Source organism: Bos javanicus, chromosome 22 (assembly GCF_032452875.1).
Source record: "Bos javanicus breed banteng chromosome 22, ARS-OSU_banteng_1.0, whole genome shotgun sequence".
NCBI lineage: Eukaryota > Metazoa > Chordata > Mammalia > Artiodactyla > Bovidae > Bos > Bos javanicus.
Window position 1 is genome coordinate 34,814,138 of NC_083889.1, and position 13,084 is coordinate 34,827,221.

Genomic DNA, 13,084 nt, shown 5'->3' on the forward strand with positions numbered 1-13,084 from the left:
GGTTCATTGTATTATGTTTTAGATGCCACCTATGTGATATCATAGGTTTTATGGTATCTGTCTTGCTCTTTCTGACTAGCTTCACTTAGCATGATAATCTCCAGGACAATCCACATTGCTCCAAATGGTATTATTTCATTCTTTTTGTGCTGAGTAGTATTCCACTATATATTATGCACCACATCTTCTTTATCCATTTATCTATTGATGGACGTTTAGGTTGTTTCCATGTCTTGACTGTTGTGACTAGTGCTGCTATGAACATAGAAGTGCGTGTATCTTTAGATTAGAGTTTTGTCTGGATATATGCCCAGAAGAGGGATTGCCGGATCATATAGTAATTCTGTTTTCAGTTTTCTGAGGAACCTTACGCTCTTTTCCACAGTGGCTGTAACTTTCCTACTGACTTATGATTGTAGATTGTATCTTCAACCTATCCATCTATGTCAGCAATGTGCTAGCTAGATCTGCATCAAGACTACCTATCCTATTTCAATGATTATCTTTTTATTCTTGTACCAGTGCTACACTGTTATTATAATTTCATTAATTTTCAACTTTTAATTTTTATTGTGAGAAATTTTAAGAATATACAAAAGAGAGAAAATTATATAGTCTTGTGTATTCATCAAAAAACATTATTTTAAAAGCATAATTTAGAAAAAGCAAAAATGAAATGGCAAAGAAAAAGGAGAGATTAATAATCCTACCATTACATCTTGTTCACTTATGACTTAGTGTCTATCAATAAAATAAGTATAAACTAATAAGCCCCCTGTAACATGATAAAGGAAAAGCAGTTGTTCTGAGAATACTAGCTAAGGAGAGCCAGTGACACAAGAGCCAGAACAAAGACTATATGAGGTTCTATATGAGGTTCTTATATTCCTGAAAGGCATGGAAAAAAGAAAAGTTGTATAAGAGGCATGTGAGTTCATAAGAAGTGATGAACCTTTTCTTTACATGAAATTCAAAGAGGAATGTTTTATTTAAACAGCATGGAACAAGCGGGCAGTGTCCTCCAAAGTAGGACTGTAGAAGATAACAAAGCAAACTTTAGATTACTTTTTCTCTTCTCAACTTTGGATAAAAACCAAAGCCTGTTTTTAATCACTGTCTTGAGTAAATTTCAACCAAGAGCTAAAATAGTATCATCCAGGTATATAGTTTTTTAAAGATGCTTAGCAAATCTAAGATCTTCAGCCATAAGTTTTTAATTAATGGTACCTATGTCATGACTCAGAGAAGGCAATGACACCCCACTCCAGTACTCTTGTCTGGAGAATCCCATGGATGGAGGAGCCTGGTAGGCTACAGTCCATGAGGTCACTAAGAGTCAGACACGACTGAGCAACTTCACTTTTGCTTTTCACTTTCATGCATTGGAGAAGGAAATGGCAACCTACTCCAGTATTCTTGCCTGGAGAATCCCAGGGATGGGGGAGCCTGTTGGGCTGCCGTCTATGGGGTTGCACAGAGTTGGACACGACTGACGCGACTTAGCAGCAGCAGCACGTCATGACTAAAAGACTGATAAACCTATCATTGTTCTTTTCTTAGGAAAAAGCCACCTTGCTTTTGACTGGTAATAATTCTCAAATATGGTGTAGGGCTTTTTATGATAGATGTTTAATAGATTTTTAAAAATGCATGGTTTAACAAACTTACGGTCACCAGGGTATAAGCAGGGAGACAGATAAATTGAGAGATTGGGATTGACATATACACTGTACTGTATATAAAATAGATAACTAAAAAGAACCTGCTCTATAGCACAGGGAAACTTTGTTCAGTACTCTGTAATGGACTATATGGGAAAAGAATATTTTTTAAGAGTGGATATATGTATTTCCCATGAAGTGATGGGACCGGATGCCATGATCTTCATTTTCTGAATGTTGAGCGTTAAGCCAACTTTTTCACTCTCCACTTTCACTTTCATCAAGAGGCTTTTTAGTTCCTCTTCACTTTATGCCATAAGGGTGGTGTCATCTGCATATCTGAGGTTATTGATATTTCTCCCAGCAATCTTGATTCCAGCTTGTGTCTCTTCCAGTCCAGCATTTCTCATGATGTACTCTGCATATAAGTTAAATAAACAGGGCGACAATATACAGCCTTGATGTACTCCTTTTCCTATTTGGAACCAGTCTGTTGTTCCATGTCCAGTTCTAACTGTTGCTTCCTGACCTGCATACACATTTCTCAAGAGGCAGGTCAGGTGGTCTGGTATTCCTATCTTTCAGAATTTTCCACAGTTTATTGTGATCCACACAATCAAAGGCTTTGGCATAGTCAATAAAGCAGAAATAGATGTTTTTCTGGAACTCTCTTGCTTTTTCCATGATCCAGCGGATGTTGCAGATGGTGACTGCAGCCATGAAATTAAAAGACGCTTACTCCTTGGAAGGAACGTTATGACCAACCTAGATAGCATATTCAAAAGCAGAGACATTACTTTGCCAACAAAGGTCCGTCTAGTCAAGGCTATGGTTTTTCCTGTGGTCACGTATGGATGTGAGAGTTGGACTGTGAAGAAGACTGAGTACCGAAGAATTGATGCTTTTGAGCTGTGGTGTTGGAGAAGACTCTTGAGAGTCCCTTGGACTGCAAGGAGATCCAACCAATCCATTTTGAAGGAGATCAGCCCTGGGATTTCTTTGGAAGGAATGATGCTAAAGCTGAAACTCCAGTACTTTGGCCACCTCATGAGAAGAGTTGACTCATTGGAAAAGACTCTGATGCTGGCAAGAGGAGAAGGGGACGACAGAGGATGAGATGGCATCACTGACTCGATGGATGTGAGTCTGAGTGAACTCCAGGAGTTGGTGTTGGACAGGGAGGCCTGGCATGCTGCGATTCATGGGGTCACAAATAGTCAGACACAACTGAGCGACTGATCTGATCTGATCTGATCTGATAAATGAAACTATTTTTCTGTACTCCTGAAACTAATACAACATTATAAATCAACTATATTCCACTAAATTTTTTTGAAAATGCATATTTTAAGATTCATGTTCCAGTTAAGAAGGAGTAAGTACATTCTATGCTATATCTCCCATTGAACTCAACTGTAAAATATAAGCAGAATGCATGGAGCAGCTATCTGAGGACTCTGAAAAGTAACTAGTACCAGGTAGTTTAGGGAAGGAGACTAGAATTTGAAATGCCACCAGAATAGTTGTGTTAATTATTTTTTTCCCTTTGAACATCACCGTGGCTGAACCCAGTACAACCTGAAACCCCATAGAGAGCCCTGGGGGTACAGAGAGTGCTCCAGAATAAGCCTTCTCCTCCAAACTTGAGAAGAAGGGAAAAGGGACTTATAATGCTGGAGACAGTGTAGAAAATGGTTTTACCTTCTTTTCCTTTTCTTCGTTCATTCCCACCATATTCTGTAGACATTCCCATGATAACAGTGACAAAAACTGGGCCTGGAGCTAGCAGGAACCAAAACTCTAGGGAAGGGCACCTTTCTCTTCAGTGATGGAAATGTGGTCCCAAGAGAGTGGGACAGTGCTTCCATTGCCTTTGGTTCCTCCTCTGTCCTTTGCCACTTGGGCCTAGAACATGGGTCACAAATGTGCAAGACAGAAAGGGTAACTAAAGCCCAACTCCCAGGCCAGAGGCCAAAAGAAGAACCCAAGGCAAATGAAAGCACCTAGGAGACTGGAGAGGAGAGCTCAAAGAAAAACAAAAACCCATAAAGTGGTTTATGAACACGTGGGCTTCCCCTGAGTTATGTATGCAGGAGTCTGATTCTAATCAGCAGATCGAAGACTTGTGAGAACTGAACTAACTGATAGACCGTGGATAGGGTTCCAGACTAACCACTGAGTGATGCAGATGGGGGACAGATCTTAATAGTACTGTAAAGGCTTTGAAAATTAAAAAGATATTAGAAACAGTGCTCATGGATTGAAATTTGTCGTCTGAACCTAACCAGTTTGATTGCCTGCTAAAACAAAAATATCAATAATTTTCATCAGATTCAAACAAGACATAGAATTTTATAATATAATATTCAAAATACATCCAAATTACTAGCCATACAGAGGATGAGAAAAACCTTAAACTGTATGGAAAAAGCAGTCAACAGACCTCAATACCAAATTGATACACATATTGAAAGTATCTGGCCAAGGCTTTATAGAAACTATTATTATATAATGGCAAGAGTGAACATTTTAGAAACCAGTGAGCTAAAATGGGTGGGAATGGGCAAATTTAATTCAGATGACCAATATATCTACTACTGTGAGCAAGAATCCCCTAGAAGAAATGGAGTAGCCCTCATAGTCAACAAAAGAGTCTGAAATGCAGTACTTGGGTGCAGTCTCAAAAATGACAGAATGATCTCAATTCTTTTCCAAGGCAAACCATTCAACATCAGTTGTTAGAGAAATGCAAATTAAAACCTCAATAAAGTATCACTACATATCTATCAGAATGACTAAAATTAAAATAGAGGCAACACCAAATGCTGGAGAACATATACAGAGATAGATCACTTGTATATTTCAGTAAGAATGTAAAATGGTACAGCCATTCTGGAAAATAATTTGGCAGTTTCCCAAAAGATTACTTACTATATTATCCCATTGATTAGAACTCTTGAGATGAGAAACTTGTAGAAATGGGGACCAGATTACTGGTAGCCCGAGATGAAGAGGATGGAGGTAGGAGAGAAGTGGGTATGGCTACAAAAGGACAACTTGAGAGATTGCTGTGTTGATGGAAATATTTTGTATCTTGATTGTATCAGTGTCAATACTGTGGTTATGACATTGAACTATGGTTTTACAAGATATTACCATTTGGGGAAACTGAGTAAAAAGTACACTGGACCTCTTCATCCTATTTCTCACAATTGTGTATGAATCTATGATTGTCTCAAAATTTAACATTTTTAGTAGTTTTTCTCTCTGTGGCTTCTAGATGAATGATTTGAAATTCCATGGACTGTTATATCAATGTGTAATTAAGGGTCACTTCATAGTAACCTAGTAAGTGAGTTACTCAAATATTCATTTAAAACCTGATATTCATTATTAGAACTAGATTACTCTGGCTTTTAATTCTGAATTCTTCTAAGAAAGCTATGTGCCAGACAGGGTTTCACAGAGCTGTGAAGCTCTTGCTGTGTGCATAGGCACCATCTAGTCATTGGAAACCCTGAGCTAAAGGAGTAGAATACATTGTACTGTTATCTTATCAGACTATAATTTTTTATTTCTCCTAGTGGTGTTTTATTTTTAATCTTAAATTACTCTTAGTTTAGCCTCACAATGATTAATTGAATTTGTTGGAGTTGCTTGCTTAACTTGATACTGTATAGAAATTCCTGTCTATATAACTATGTCTAGCCAATAAACTTTTCAATAAGTCGACTTGCATGTATTTTTTGTGTTGTGAATCAAAATGAGTCATCCTTTTCTGAATTGCTAAAACCAACCTACACACAATCCCAAAGAAATTGCTCAGACACTGACCCTTCATTGTTATCAAGGAACTATCTTTCCACTGGAAAGATAGGGTGGATGGGCCAGGAGGTCTTTTGCTCCCCTAACCACCCATGGCAAAAGAAGTAATGAAAGCTTTAGCCTTACACTTGTTTGACTACTAATAGTCCTCACTGAATTTAATAGCAAAAATGTCCAGAGCAGGAGAGCGGGCAAATGCAGGTATTATGTTATTGAATGAAACAAGACCCAGATACATTGGACACCAACTGCATAACAGCAACGGTGGCATTGTTATGAATGTTAATGATTCTGACTTGCGTTAATGTCCCTGTATAAGTTCTTCCTACTTCAATCCAAAGATGCACTGTTAAAATCTGTTTTCATTTCTCACAGAACAAAGTGGGCTTTGTACACTTGCTGGTGCCATTTGTGGCAGAGAAGGACTTTCTCGGATTGCTTTGGGATGATGAAGAGCGTGTCTCTCATCCAAAAACTGAAATGATACCTTCAGGTGAGTCCGGAGTCCAAATCCTCAAAGGAGAGATTTAGGAAAGCATGTGAGAGGATCAGGTTTAAACCAAATAATCCCTGAAGAAGAAATTCCATTCAGGTTCTTTCTTTAAAACAGGAAATTAAACAGAGTCATTATAAGGCAAACTCAAGAGAGTGGTAGCACCATCCCTCCCTACTGTTAGTTGCATGAATTTCATTTTTGGTCATCTGTGAATTGAAAACGTGATTTAAATTCGATCCTGGTGACCATAGCTCATTGCACATACAATGATCAGAATTCTAGGCAAAATGCGTCATTTTCAAAACATGTAATATACCTGAAATACAACTCCTTGCATAATTATCAAGATTTAAGTCTCCTGGAGTATTATTTTAAATAGTTCATTAAATTCACCGGCCTATTTCCAAAACTTAGAGCAATTGAGAGAGCTAGCTTACAGAGCATGAATTCTTTCAAGACACTGGTGTAGTTAACATATTTTATTAAAACTACTTGAGGCAAGCCAAAAAGCTGGATTGGTGAAGCAGGCATTGGTTGGCATACTTTACAGATTTTGTTTTTATTTGTCAGTTTCATTAAGTGAATATCAGCAGAATAGCCAACGCAAGACTGAAACCCCACCCAGTAAATAACTCTTGCAGTTGCTCTCAACCAGGCTTTCTCTGCAGCACTGAATTGTATATTGTTCTTTAAGAACACAAGAAGAAAGACTTCATACACATCAGGGCAGAATGTTGGTGAACATTCCTCTTAAAGCATTAATGGGAATGAAAATGTGTTCCCATTTCTCACAGAAAGTAATCTGATTTAATTAATTAACTTAATTAGCATTACTGATTGTATCGGGAGTTTTTTTTTCCCCCTGTGAGCCAAATGAGGGATTTAGGGGAAACTGGTCAACTCAGTCTTCAGTTGCTTTATTCTAATAGATCAGAGAGTTAAAGTCCTAGAGGTGGGAGAATATTGGCAGATATAGCAGTGCCTGGAATGTTTCAGGAAGAGTAAGAGGGGGCAGTAAAAAGGAGCACAGATGGGTGGGAGGCTGTAGGAGATGAGGCTGGATAACAGAGCCCCACTGCGTCAAGCCTTGCAGCACCAGTATGACGACTTTGTTGTTTTTTTGTTTTTTGTTTTTTTTACTCTGAATGAGAAAAGGAACAATCAAAGGCAAGACTTTCCAGCAGAATGGTGACAAGATCTGGAAATGGAAGTAGAATCAGCATCTCTGGAACCCCAGATTCCCAAATGGAAATCAGGGACTGCTGAGGAGGGGGAGGGGAGCAGATGCTGGGGAGACAGCCAACAATGTGTACAGCACACTCAATTTCCCACAGTGAATGATAGAAAATAAAACAAAGCATGCTTTTGAAACCAGGAATACTCACACATGTGTAGCACATACATGCTCAGAGAGAGAGAAAGAGAAAAATGTTGCATCCCAAATACCTTTGTAGCCACGACAAAGTGAACAAAGTACAGAAACAGAATTAAAAATCACCGAAGTGCTTTGATCAAAAAAAAAATTTTTTTTTTTAAATTAGGGTCACTTTGAGGAGTTCCCACTCCTCAGGAGTACATCTTCTTAGTTCCATCTGTCCAATGTTTCAGGAAACAGTCTGTTTTGGCAGTTAACTGTGTCTACAATTCTTACATAAAATATGTTAAACATCTGTCCCTGATCAATTTAAATATCACTGCCTTTATTGTGTCTAATGTTGGCCCATCAAAATGTAACTTACAAGAGAAGATTTTTTTCCCCCTACCCAGTCTTAACAACTGCTTCTTTGCAGCATAATCATTCTCTCAGGACTAAACAGGAAATTTTCTAAGTATGACAGTTATTCAGTTTCTTTGTAGACAGGTGACACTAATTTGGGGACCACCTGACTGAATGAATCTGACTCAACCCCTGTTTAAAGATATCTCCACTCCTGTTTATAGCTCAGAGATAGTTCTTTTTGTCCTCCACTGCAACCCCAAACCCATATTCCATGAAAGAATGAACTTCCATCAATATTAACACACTAACCATTGTGGAATTTCCAGCCAGCCAAAATTCTGATACTCCCAAGGCAGCCCCTTAGGAAAGGTTCTCTATACACATGGCACCATGAATACTGCCCCATTATTGAGTGTCTACTGTATGCCTGGTCCTGGCTGAGCCCTTCACATACAGTAATCCAGCTTCACCCCTTACAGGCGTGCGACCTTGCATAATGTACTTAATCTTTCTGAGCCCCAGATTCCTCCTCCTCAGTAAAATGGTCTTGTTGTAAGAAGTAAATAAATAAATCCATGTGAAGTACTTAGAACAGTACCTGACACATCATACACACTAAATGTGTAGCCTTTGAATTATCTAGTTTAATAATCTTCACAACAGGGTTATGAAATAATAGTGTTATCTTCCCTACCTTACTGAGCTGAGCACCGAAAAATAGATGCTTTTGAACCATGATGTTTGAGAAGACTCTTGAGAGTCCCTTGGACTGCAGGGAGATCCAACCAGTCCATCTTAAAGGAAATCAGTCCTTAATATGCACTGGAAGAACTGATGCTGAAGCTGAAACTCCAACACTTTGGCCTCCTGATGTGATGAACTGACTCATTGGAAAACACCCTGATGCTGGGAAAGATTGAAGGCAGGAGGAGAAGGGGACGACAGAGAATGAGATGGTTGGATGGCATCACTGACTCAGTGGACATGAGTTTGAGTAAATTCTGGGAGCTGGTGATGGACAGGGAGGCCTGGCATGCTGCAGTCCATGGGGTTGCAAAGAGTCAGACATGACTGAGCAACTGAACTGAACTGAACACTTTACTGATTGAGGGTCAGAAGAGATAAAGACAATAGCAATGATCATTAATAATAATTGGGCTATGCAGGTTATATACATTATCACTATTCTCATTGGGGAACCAGCCTCAAAGAGATTAATGTCACTTGGCTGGATTGATGGAGCCAAATTTCAAACCAAAGTTGTCTGATAGGAATATCTATATTCTTCCCATTACACCAAGCTACCTCCCTCCTTGAGGCTGAGTGAATGAATATGTGCACGCATGCTCAGTAGTGCCCAAGTCTTTGCGATCCCATGGACTGTAGACTGCCAGGCTCCTTTGTCCATGGAATTTTCCAGACAAGAATACTAGAATGGGTTGCCATTACCTTCTCCAGGTGATCTTCCCAATCCAGGGATCGAAAACACATCTCTTGTGTCTCCTGCATTGCCAGGCAGATCCTCTTATCTCTGTGCCACCGTGGAGGCCCTCCTCCTTGAGAGTTTGGTCTAAATAGTAGAAATCACATTTCAGTGAAATTTTTACCAAATTGGCCAGTGGGTTTTGAATAGCTTGTGTTCTTCACTTGACCAAATCAGTAAGCTTGGCGTTTCAAGATTATGATTTTTTTAATTTCTTTACTTAAGTGGTATCTTTTTTCTCCAGTGCTATGCTTTTTTCCTATTTCTTCTCTTAGTTAAAAAGTTAAAGTGATTTTAAAAGTAGGCTTTAAGTGCATCTCTTGATATTAAAGCCTGTCTCAGGAAATGACTTTGCAGGGGAGGGTGGGGAGGTGTGCCCATATGGATTGAACAAAGGCAGGCCCTGCAGCACCAGAGCCAGTGTTGTCTTACTTAAGCAACAAGTTTCAAAACAAGCAGAATATTGATGCAGGCCTGAGTAAGAATCAAGTTTCTTACAGTGACGTTCAGACATGATTCTGCATTAAATTCCTTTGTCTGGTAATTAAGAAAGGTAAAGATTGCTGGGCAGGACTGGCTGAATTCAGAGATTTGGAGGTCAGAGCCAGCCATCCACAGTGTAATAAGTACACCCTGGGGTCCACAGGCACAGTACAAGTTGGAACATCTCATTTTCATATATGACTTTTTCTGATCCTCATTGTAGAACCGGCATCCAGAATCAGATTGGAGCTCTTTACAAATAAGAAGTGAGACAATAGGAAATCTCTTACAACCAGCCAGTCAAGGAGAGTCTGAGAACAGAGAGGATGGGAAATTTTAGTCAGGAGAGACCAAGCCTCTCTCATGCTCTAATCCTTTTAAGCTCAGTTAATGTGAGAAATCCAAGCCTATAAACTCAATGGCCCAGAGACCCCAACATGTAGGTCTTTTCCCCCTCTACACCCCCACCTGCTTAGTCACAAGGTGGAGATGTTATGGTAGAGGAGAAATCTTGGACTTCCTCTCAGCCTGCATGATGCTGTTAATCCAACTTTACAACACCATGAACCTCAGATGACATTTGTATATCCTGTTCCTGGTTAGAACCAAGCTCCTCAGTGAGATGGTAGGGACGGCAGGGGAAATAAAAATCATACTAATGGCCCAACTACTGAGGACTTAGGAGGGGGCCTCTTTAGCCCAACACTTAATGTGTAGCATCTCATTTGATCTTCACAACCAAAGAGGTAGGTCCTCTTTTATCCCCATTTTGTAGATGAGGCAACAGAGGCACAGAGAGGTTGAGTGATTTACCAGGAGTGTTCAGTAGGACAGAGGCATGATACTGTATCCTAACTGCTCTGCTCAGCAGTCTCAGAGATTTGGTCCCAGTTAGTCAAGGCTCCCATATGCTCGTAGCCAACCAATTAATTCAGTTAGATACACTTATGTGGAAAACAACAACAAAAAGGGAGTATGTTATTGCCCACATGCCTTTGATGTTTGATTATGGCTATGACTGGGTCTCAGTTGAAACTGATCAGCAGCGTCTGAAAAACAAACAGGTCACAATCTGGTAATGTCTGATTGTTTCAGTTTATAGGGATCCTAGGCTTTTTTCTGGGATGGGGACAAACCCAACACAGTGACAGCCGGTTCTACTCTGTGTTGTTAAAAGCAGTTGACGTCTGTAGGGTAGTCACCATGTGCCAAGCACTGATTTGGAATTTTCCATACATTTTCTCATTTAACCACCACAGTAATCCCAGCCAGTACAATGGTACCTTCTGTGAACCCACTTTCCAGGTGAGATGAGTGATGTACAGAGTGAATTTAGGCTTCAAAGTAGAATCTGTGTGACCTCAGAGCCTGAGATATCCCTGTATTAGTCAAAATTTTCCAAAGAAACAGAGCCTCTAGGACACGTATAAATATATATGAGATTTGTTACAGGAATTGGCTAATGCAGTTACAGATACTGTGAAGTCCCCCAATTTTGCCACCTATAGTCGAGATCAGGGAGCTGGTGGTGTAAGTCAGCCCGAGTTCAAAGGCTCAAGAACCAGGAGGGCCAGTGGTTTAAGTCCCTGTCTTAGTCTGAAGGTCTAAGAACCAGGAACACCAGTGTCCAAGGGCAGAAGATGGATGTCTCAGCTCAAGCTAAGGAAGAGCGTATCTGCCCTTACTTTGCTCTTTTGTTCTACTCAAGTCCTAACAAATTGGATGATGTCCACCCCTAGTGGTGAGGGCCATCTTTACTCCACTTACAGATTCAAATGTTAATCTCTTCCTGAAGCTCCCTCACAGAGACACCCAGAGATAATGTTTTACCGGTGATCCATGTATCCTTTAGTCCAGTCCAGTTCAGTTCAGTCACTCAGTCGTGTCCAACTCTTTGCAGCCCCATGGATTGCAGCACACCAGGCTCCCCTGTCCTTCACTGTTTCCCGGAGTTTGCTTAGATTCATGTCCATTGAGTCGGTGATGCTATCTAACCATCTCTTCTTCTGCCACCCACTTCTCCTTTTGCTTTCAATCTTTCCCAACATCAGGGTCTTTTCCAGTGAGTCTGTTATTCTCATCAGATGGCCAAAGTATTGGAGTTTCAGCTTCAGCATCAGTCCTTCCAGTGAATAGTCAGGACTGATTTCCTTTATGATAGACTGGTTGGATCTCCTTGCAGTCCAAGGGACTCTCAAGAGTCTTCTCCAACACCACAGTTCAAAAGCATCAATTCTTCGGTGCTCAGCTTTCTTTATAGTCCAACTCTCACATCCATACATGACCACTGGAAAAACCATAGCTTTGACTAGACAGACCTTTTTTGGCAAAGTAAGGTCTCTGCTTTTTAATATGCTGTCTAGGTCGGTCATAACTTTTCTTCCAAGGAGCAAGCATCTTTTAATTTCATGGCTGCAGTCACCATCTGCAGTGATTTTCAGTTCAGTTCAGTCGCTCAGTCGTGTCCAACTCTTTGTGACCCCATGAATTGCAGCATGCCAGGCCTCCCTATCCATCAGTGATTTTGGAGCCCCCCGAAATAAAGTCTCTCAATGTTTCCACTGTTTCCCCGTCTATTTGCCATGAAGTGATGGGACCAGATGCCATAATCTTAGTTTTCTGAATGTTGAGCTTTAAGCCAACTTTTTCACTCTCCTCTTTCACTTTCATCACGAGGCTCTTTAGTTCTTCTTCACTTTCTGCCATAAGGGTGGTGTCATCTGCATATCTGATATTTCTCCCAGCAGTCTTGATTCCAGCTTGTGCTTCATCCAGTCCAACATTTCTCATGATATACTCTTTATATTTAAATAAGTAGGGTGACAATGTATAGCCTTGATGTACTCCTTTCCCGATTTGGAACCCATCTGTTGTTCCATATCCAGTTCTAACTGTTGCTTTCTGACCTGCATACAGATTTCTCAGGAGGCAGATTAGTGGTCTGGTATTCCTGTCTCTTGAAGAATTTTCCACAGTTAGCCCAGTCAAGGTGACATTTAAAAGTAATCATCACACTTGCCTTTCCAACAGGGAGTAGTTAAGGTAGAGGTCAGTGGGAAGACACAGGAAACTGAAAGTCCAGCTCTAACTTGGCTGTTTTCACACTTAGCAATCCTATGATAGTTCCTTGTCCCAATCTGGACTTCAGTCTTTTCCATTCAGAGCTGGAGATATTGCCCTAATTCAATTACAGGCCACTAATCATTCTTTAAAAGACTTGGAACTTACCATGAGAGAAGCTGAAAGTCTCTTTTTTCTGAAAAACTATATATTATAGGCATTCTGTTGTAATAGAAGCCACATATGAAAAGTCTTAAAGACCTCAATTGTCCTGTAGAAATGCATATGATCAGATCAGATCAGTTGCTCAGTCGTGTCTGACTCTTTGCGACCCCATGAATCTCAGCACACCAGGC

General features: G+C 40.2%; 1 long non-coding RNA gene across 1 annotated transcript in view; it reads left to right on the top strand.

The window, feature by feature from the left end:
• Positions 1-7,634, top strand: part of LOC133235238 (uncharacterized) — a 43,838-nt gene extending 36,204 nt beyond the window's left edge. The window contains exons 2-3 of the long non-coding RNA XR_009732494.1: positions 5,862-5,979; positions 7,138-7,634. This is a non-coding gene — a long non-coding RNA (uncharacterized LOC133235238). The remainder of the gene's footprint in view (positions 1-5,861; positions 5,980-7,137) is intronic.
• The last annotated feature ends 5,450 nt before the right edge of the window (positions 7,635-13,084 follow it).